The sequence below is a fragment of the Hyla sarda genome, chromosome 5, assembly GCF_029499605.1.
Source record: "Hyla sarda isolate aHylSar1 chromosome 5, aHylSar1.hap1, whole genome shotgun sequence".
In the NCBI taxonomy this organism is placed as follows: Eukaryota; Metazoa; Chordata; class Amphibia; order Anura; family Hylidae; genus Hyla; species Hyla sarda.
The window spans coordinates 279,995,731-280,004,773 of record NC_079193.1 but is presented as its reverse complement, the minus strand read 5'-3'; the positions used below and the strand labels follow the sequence as shown (position 1 = coordinate 280,004,773).

The 9,043-nt window shown below is 45.1% G+C and overlaps 1 protein-coding gene across 1 annotated transcript in view; it reads left to right on the top strand.

Annotated features, from left to right (window-relative positions):
- Window positions 1-1,839: 1,839 nt before the first annotated feature.
- CCDC178 (coiled-coil domain containing 178) overlaps window positions 1,840-9,043 on the top strand; it is a 372,333-nt gene continuing 365,129 nt past the window's right edge. The window contains exon 1 of the mRNA XM_056521800.1: window positions 1,840-1,932. The gene's annotated coding sequence lies outside the window, so the exon portion shown is untranslated. The remainder of the gene's footprint in view (window positions 1,933-9,043) is intronic.

The window sequence follows — 9,043 nt, the reverse complement described above, 5'->3', positions numbered from 1 at the left end:
TGTATAGTGCCAAATGTAAAGGTTGGTGTAAAAGAGTATGTATATGTGATGCCAGCTGTAATGTCTGGTGTAGGCGGGTGTACAGTTTGTAGTAGGGTGATATGTATCAAACAAAGAACAAGAAGAATCCAGCTCCAGCAGGTTACGTTGGCTCTCAAGTAAAGCCTATCTCAAGATTTTTTTTTATATAGGTAGACAATGCTTCAGTCTCAAAGTATACTCTACTAGTGAATTGTTAATGAACTTGGTGAAGTTAATATAAGGAAGGCGCAGGCTACCCCCAAAACACCTAATTGTTACTTGTAACCAATAAACAATTTTTATCTTGAATTTCTGACTATCCCAGGCTTGCTTTAGATCCTTTGTGAATATGCGTAACACTGTTTGGGTGAACGATTATGCTCCACCAGTCAAGGTTATTATGCATGTTCATATGTAAACTCTGACACATCTGATGCCATAATATGTTATATGTTACATTTCTTATGTTTATAAAATTCAATAAAAACATTGTGAAACTGACTGCAGTACCTGGTGAATAAGGGACATTTTTCTTCCACTACGGACATAAAAAAAAAATGTATCCACCTCGGGAAAGTATTTTTTCATACTATGGGAGCCTGTTGGGGTTTATGCCACCGTATGACTATCCTAAGACTTCCCTGTATATACCTGCAACATAAGGATCATATGAAATGAACAATACCTATGGGGTGACCTAATAACAATAGTCATGAAAAAGTCAAATAAACCCATGTCATTTTTTGTATATGTGACCTATCACTATTTGATCTTTATTTAAACTAAACATGAAAGCAATACTTCACAGATAAGTAATTTTATTCTGATGCCCAGTATTGCCCCAGTTGTTAAAATGTAATTTATTCAAGTGCTTATATTCAAGTTCATTCATTGACAAAAAAATACACCATATGTTTTTGGAATTTAATAAAACTTTTAATGTATAAATGTTATGATGATATCTGTAGGTGATTACAATATAAGAGCGAAAGGATATGTTTATTGGGGAAAACTACAATAATAAGGAAGCTCTACTTACCCTGTTGACAGGGGCGGACATACGCCTATGCAGCCGGTTCAGCTGCACAGGGGCCCAGCATATGAAGGGGCCCGCTGTCCTTTGAAAGGGCAGCGTGCCCCCTCACACGACACACACATGAGTGCTGCGCCGACGCTGCTCACTGTTCTAAAGTGGCCGCAGTTCATAATAGCGCACCGGGCACTTTAGACCAATATTTGAAATCCCCTACTAGCGGAAGCGTCAGTGTCATGCGTTGACCACTTCTGCCAGAGAGGATCCTGCATCTGGGTGGGGAAGCAACACGTCACTGTAGCGATAACGTGGGATGCAGAAGGGGCAGAAGCGGGGAGGGGGGTTGAATAGAAGCAGGGGAGGTAGAATTTCAATGGAAGCAGTGGCAGAGGGGGGGGGGTGTAATGAATGAAAGTGTGGTGAGGGTGTTGGAAGGGCAGATGGTATTAACCCTTAGGGCAGAGGACCTTCAGACATGCCTCCCCTCCTTTCAGCGACAGCTTCTGTAGCCGGTCCGCAATCTCCTGGAAAAATTGAGCGGCGGCTGCTGCTACTTTTCGGGCGCTGGGCGCCATCTTGGGACTCACAGGCCTCGTGGTCTCTCGTGCCTCTGCTAATTTGCTCTGCTCCCCAACTTCCTGCAGACTCACCAACTTCCTGTGCTGTTCCTCTTATAATGGTCTTCGGCAAGATGGCTGACAACAGGAAGTTCATCAGCGGTGCATCCTTTTCTTCTGCCAACCCAACAACAGCAGGCAGACCTTTCTGGTTCCACTTCAGATTCAAGACTGCAACTTGACTTCCATGCCCAGGGGCAGGATGCTGACCTGTGCAGGACTTCTTTGTGTGTTTTTCTTCCACTCCTTTAACCCCTTCAGGTACGGCAAACACGTTACAATGCAGCATAGCGTCTATATGGATTTTACACATGGAGGGCACAACTACAATACTTTTCACAGCAGCAAATAAACTTTTCTTCACCTCCCCCTCTATTTCACAAGTGCCTTCTAGCATAAGAGCTATTACTGACAAAGTCCGTACAAAACTGGCACTATTTCTGTCACACAGACGTGCGATTTTTGCAATACTGAACACAGTTCAGACTGGCGTGGGGGTATTTTTGTATAAGGCACACACCCATATCCTGTAGGATGCCAAAAGTTGTGGTGAGGGTGTTGGAAGGGCAGATGGTATTAACTCTCAGGGCAGATGGCATTAACCCTTTGTGTTTGTGACGTCAGGGCGTGATTATCCTCTACACAACCCGAGGTTCAGTTCTTTACTGAGGCAGACAAGGTTTTAAAGTCTTAACAGCTGAATTTAGTAATTTGACAGACTTGACTATCTTGACTAGACTTGTCCCCTGTATTTGTGCTTACCGCCAGGCTTTGACTTTCACCTGTAGGGGTTAACTGGTAGTAGATGCATGGCTGCTTGACTAGGCCTTAGGCCTCCCTCAGGAACACCAGACAACTTCTCAGGTCTTCACTCCACTGTACCTGTCACGTATGGGCAGGGAAGGAGTGCACACTATTCTCGCCCACTCCTCTATCCCTGCCTACTTACATACCCACCCTAGGCGATGGGTCCATAACCACGGTGACAGTCCCTCGCTAGACAAGTGAGGGATGTAATTGTCAAAATAATAAAATACAATAATACAGACTCAGATCAAGGAACAGTAGGAAACAGACTAACAAAGCAAAACGAACACACTCACACAATAAGTCCAGGTCCACTATCCACGTCAAAAGCCAGGAGTTTGTCAGAGTACAAAATCGCTAGTACCAGAGAAGAGTCAGAATGGAGCCAAAGGGTCAAAACGCCAGATATTACAGATACAGTCGAAAGCTAGTTAGGAGTACAAACTGAGCTCTTTAGAAGGCAAAGACTGGGAGTAGACTGCCAGCTTATATGGAGTCAGAACAGGTGCTCCAATCAAGGTCAGCTGACCAGTCCAGACAGCCGGGCGTAACCCAGTAACAAAAAACAACAAAGAACCTGTCAGAACCTTTAAACCCTATATGTTCTAACAGTACCTCAGCAGAACGGACTAGCTCCTCCCTGGTATATATGGGAGCAATATAGAGATGTCCCATTGGTCACCAACAAGCCACCTGTTCACCTTACACTTTCCTTGGTAACATAACTCTTAGCAACAGTATTTAAAGGCAAAACAACATATTTTAGCATTATATTAACTCAATTATAACTTTACACTGTAAAAGAGTCCTAAGGAGTGTGGGCCAAGGGGACATGGACTGAATCCACCTGATAGGACAGAAGCAGTGGCGGGGGGAAGAAGGAGCAGGGGGGGTAAATGGAAGCAGTGGCGGGGGGGGGGGGGATGAAGGGAAGAAGTATTCCCAATTCCTTCCACGGCGCTCTCCTCAAGCCTCTTGTGATAAACCTGTTTTCTCAAAAGAATCTTGTCCCCACACCTGTCTCCAGCTCTTCTGACATCTACAAAGTTAAAAGAGATTTTTGCCACTAAAACCATGAGAGTTAACAATTTTTTCTGGTCGATTGAGAGGGTTACTGTCCTGAGGAGAGATCTTGGGAGTCTGAGGACAATATCCTGGACCGTGACCTTCTCAGGAGTTTTCTGAATCGTAAAAGGAGGAAGAGACCAAGGGGGGGGGGGGGGGTACTGTTACGTTATGCGCTCAGGCCGCACACGCGCTGGCCGTGAGAGCATGGTCCCGTTACCTGCTGCTGCCGGCGTGGGCTGAGATTCGCATCGCGGGACGCGTCCGCATGCGAATCCCAGCCCGTCACTCACCTGGTGCTTCTCCAGGCCCCGCCTCTGCCTCTCTGCTCCAGCACGCGTGCCGCCATCTCCTAGGGCGCGCACGTGCCGAAGCCCATTAGTGAAGTAACACCTGTGGCTCATTGATAAATTCCTCCACCTCCCACACTTCTCTGCCAGATCTTTGTTGCCCTAGTGCCTGAGAGAAAGCATTCCTGAGAGCTGCCTTGTCGTGTATCATACCCTTTGCCCCGTGACCTGACCTTGTTCCTTTGCCTACTGACCACTTGCTACGTTCCTGACTACGCTACTGTGCCTTCATCCCTAACCTTCTGCTATCATGACCACGAGTTGCCTTATCCCCCCTGTGCCTCTAATCTCCTCAGCCGCCTCTGTGGTCGAGCCGTGCCAGGGGTAGCGACCTGGGTGCCGCCTGCAGCAGCAAGTCCATCCTGCTTTGCGGTGGGCTCTGGTGAAAACCAGTGGCACCTTAGACTCTGCTCCGTGGTACGGTCCAAGTCATCTACCATACAGGTCCAGCGGATCCACTATCATCAGTGTTCCAGTCTACTGAAACGTGAGTGCTACAGGGCTGTGACATCACAGGGGTGACTGGCTGCTGATAGGCTGCATCCTGCATGTGATTCAGGGTTATCCCTCCTACCCTTGTTCCCGCCTTCCCAGAGTTCCTTGCCTCATGTTCTCACATAAGGATATGCCATTTTAGATGCCCTGGAGCCTGGACTGCACTAAATGGAGTTTAATGAAGCGATTTGCGCGATAGAATCACAGTGATATTCGCATTCGTTGTTAATCGAATTTTTTATGAAATTCTTAACAAATTTGGATTCGTCAGATTCGATTCGCTCATCTCTAGTGACAAATATCTTACTGATGTTGAATAAAGGCCATTGTGATATTGTCTGAATAGGCTAGAACATGTCTGTTCCTGCAACTTAATTCCATCTCCTTTAGCACCATCCAGACGGCTAGAAGTTCCTTCACATTCCTGATCTCTGGACTAGAAACCGGCTCCACTTACCACGTATGGAAAGATCACCAGAATAAGTCCCCATGCCCCATGCACTGGCGTCTGTGATAATGATGAAGGGAATCTGTCTGATGCTAATGGACTACTTTTTGTAGATTCTCTAGAGAACCACCATCTAAGCTGTTTTTTTTAGCTGTTGGGGAATGAAAAACTTGTTGTACAACGAATTCTTTTTTTTGTCCCATATAGATAGAATCCATTTTTGAAGTGATCTGAGGTGAAATTTAGCCCGGGCAACTGTGGGGATAGGGATGTTAAATTACCCGGGACAGACATAGCAATTCTTGCAGAGCAAGTCTTGAAGAGTGAGGAATTGCGACACTAGATTCTACAGTTTTTGAATCTTGTCCTGGGGTAGAAAGGTGCACTGGGCTGTTGAGTCCAAAAGGATGCAGAGGTCTGATTTCTCTAAGTTTAAGATCCAACCAAGATCCTGTAGGACTTGAAATGTCTTTTGAATGTGTTCCTGTAGTTGAGGAACAGAGATCGCCACAATCAATATGTTGTCTAAATACAGGATGATGAGAATCATCTCCTTCCTTTAAAGTTTAAAGGGGTACTCCGGGGCTTAGACATATGGATGCTAAATTAGGTCTAAGCATAGTAGCCGCTTCTTTCCATTTCATGTGTTAATTGCTGGGACCTAGCTGGTTGGGGTTAAGCAAGAAGTTTTTTTTCCCCCACCACCCTTGTTATAGGACCAGTGTCCTGTTTTACCCTTTACGCTGCACGTGGGACCAGAAGGCAAGTAGAGGTTCCCAGGTCCAGTCCCTGTCACACCTCCCCTGCATAAACCCAACTGGGTGTCGCAAGGGGAGATACCGGCAAGAAAACCAATGCAGAATCCCAGACAGCCAAGAACCAGGCTCCAACCTAATGCATAGTTAAACAACTAAAAAAAATTTCATCTATCCAAGGGATAGGTGATAAATGTATTATCACTGTCCAGCCCATTCTGTTGAATGGAGAGGTGGCCAAGCAGACAAGTCTTTGAAACTGCAATACAGAAGCTGAGTACAGCACTTGGCTATTTTTGTCAGACCCATAGGCGCAGATTTATTAATCTTGCTAATACAAAAAATGTGTCTGATTTTTGTCTGGGCCTTGTGGACAACAGTCCTACTTTTTTAGGAAAAACTAAAACTCAAATTTATAGCTGAGAAAAACAGAGCTATGTTTCCTATAAGGATATATTGTGAACCCAATGAGCACAGAAATGAAAGATACCAAGAAAGTAAATAAAAGCATTGGCCCAGATTTAACCATCTGTCTGAGACAAAAATTGTCTGTTTTTCCTATAACAACCAATCAGAGCTCAGCTTTCACGTTAAGATCTGAAAGCTGAGCTGTGATTGGTTGTTAAGGGCAAAAATTGATAATTTTGGTTAGACTGATAAATCTGGGTGATTATTTTAAAGTTTAGGATTATACTTTTTGAATCAAAATACATTTTAAGGTTTTTAAAGTCATCTTGTTTTAGTGAATGAGCTTCAGGGGCTCCCCCTATAAATACAGCAGACTTAGGCTAGGTGTCCACTTGTTTATTTTTATTTTTTTGCAAAAACCCCAATAAAAACACCCATTCTGCCGCATGGCGTTTTTTTTTTTTTGTGAAAAGACGCTGCAGCCAGATGTTAGCTGCAAGTCAATAGGGAACTGCAAAATGCAACATCCACTTGGCGTTTTTCAGTTTGGCATTTTTTTAAATTATTTTAGTGTTTTTCAGATATTTTTGGCTCCTAGGCAATTTTTCAAAAACGACCTCTTGTTGACACTTTGATGTTTGTTTAAGGAAAATCTTGGCGTTTTCCTCCCATTGAAGTCTATGGGAGTGAAAAAACGCCAAGAAAAACGCCATGTGAGTTTTAACTTTGGCATTTTTGCTGGCAGTTTTTATTCTTTTTTGAATGATGATGGAGATACCTTTTTTAATAAAATTTCATAGGGTATTGTATTTAACAAAATTTATATTTTTTTTTTACCAAATTTTTATAAATTTTTAAAGAGGGATCAATTTATGTGGGCGGGCAGGGCACTAAAAATGCAGCCGACAATAATAAAAATTTAGAAAGGGGCCATTTAAATGTAAAAATAATATATCTGTTATAATTAATTTTGTCAAACTTTTTATTAATAATGTATTTTAATAATGTGTTGAACAAAGTGTGTGTGTGTTTTTAACTTTTTACATTTTTTTTAGGTAGTACTACTACTCCCAGCATGGAACACATTGTTCCATGATGAGAGTAGTAGGTAGTACATGTACTAATTGACAGATCGCCCTGGGTGTCACTTCTGACACCCATTGCGATCCTCCTGTATAATGTACAGATGTGGCCGGCCGCTCTTCTCTGGTCCCCTCCACTGCCCAATATATACACCTATTCATATTTCCCGCAGAGAGCTGTGATTGGCCAGATGGTTTCAGCCAATCACAACTCTCTATGGGAATTATGAATGGGTGTATATATAGGGCAGTGGAGGGGACCATATAAGAGCGGCCGCCCGCATCTATTCATTATACAGGAGGATTGCAACAGGTGTCAGGACAGGAGTTACACCCACTGTGATCTCTCCTTAACTGCAGGTACTACTGCTCCCAACATGGGCCGGCCGAAGTATTGTGCAGAGATGCGAGCAATGTATAGAGCCACTCCGCATCTCTGCAATAGATAGGATGATTGCATCGGGTTTCAGGAGTGACACCCAGTGCGATCTATTAGTACAGGAACTACTACTCCCTGGGTCACTAAAGGAAATTCACAAAAGTCCCTTAGTCAATCCTGTGTTGTCTCGGCTGTGTGCAAAAAAAAAAAAAAAAAAAAAAAAAAAAAGGGCAGAACTATTTTTACATCAATATGACTCAGACCCGATGGACCCAGACTGTATTTTCAGCTTCTGCTTCAATAGGCACTTGGACTGAATATACCCCATTAGGGTAATTCCACATGCATCAAAAAAAAATTCATCTACAGGAACATTCTGCAACATTTCCGATCCATTTGGATTCAATCAAAGGGTGGAAATTGATGTTTCCAGGAGACACATCAGAAGTATTTTCCATTTGCATTACTCACTATGTTGCGGCCTCCCTCAGCACTGCTGCCCTTGGCTAAAAGCTTACAGGTACCAAATGGTCAATACCGCCCTCACCTCGTTAAAAGCTTGTCAGTGTCCACTGTGCATCAGATGCAGCCCTGTGTTACCATTTCTGTTTATAACATACCACAGTGCACATGTGAACATTACCCATGATGTCCACGAGCCTTTATGACAATTTGTGTGAATGCACCCTAAGGGTACGTTCAGAAGAGCGTATCCACAGAGTATTTTACGCTGCGGATCAGCCGCCGAAGGACCGCTACAGAGTGCCTTTAGATGTGCCTGCTCAGAGCGGCAATACGCAGCTACGAGCAGACACACTGTGATGTGCGAGTCGCCATGGGCAGTATACTGGTATATCACAGCTGCTCTCAGCGAGCACATCGCAGCAGTGTGTCTGCTCGTAGCGGTGTATTGCTGCTCTGACCAGGCACATCTAAAGGCACCCTGTAGCTGTCCTTCGGTGGCGGATCTGCAGCGCTAAATACTCTGTGGATCCACTCGTCTGAACGTACCCTTAGGCTAAGTTCACATTGTCGTTGGGCTCTGCTATATGGAGCTCCGTCTGCAATCTCTGCAAAACACCCGCAACTCTCACGGACCCCATTCAAGTCAGGGTACTTTCACACTGCCGCTGGGCTCGGCCACAAACAGCTGTTAAAGGAGTAGTCCAGTGGTGAACAACTTATCCCCTATCCTAAGGATAGGGGATAAGTTGCAGATCGCGGGGGGTCCGACCGCTGGGGCCCCCTGCGATCACCTTTACGGAGCCCCGACAGCCCGCGGGAAGGGGGCGTGTCGACCTCCGCACGAAGCGGCGGCCGACACGCCCCCTCAATACAACTCTATGGCAGAGCCGAAGCGCTGCCTCGGCAATCTCCGGCTCTGCCATTGAGATGTATTGAGGGGGCGTGTCGGCCGCTGCTTCGTGCGGAGGTCGACACCCGCTATCTGGCCGGAGAGCCTGGCCCCAGTACAGAGAGGTCGCAGGGGGCCCCAGCGGTTGGACCCCCCGCGATCTCAAACTTATCCCCTATCCTTAGGATAGGGGATACGTTTTTCACCACTGGACTACCTCTCTCTTTTT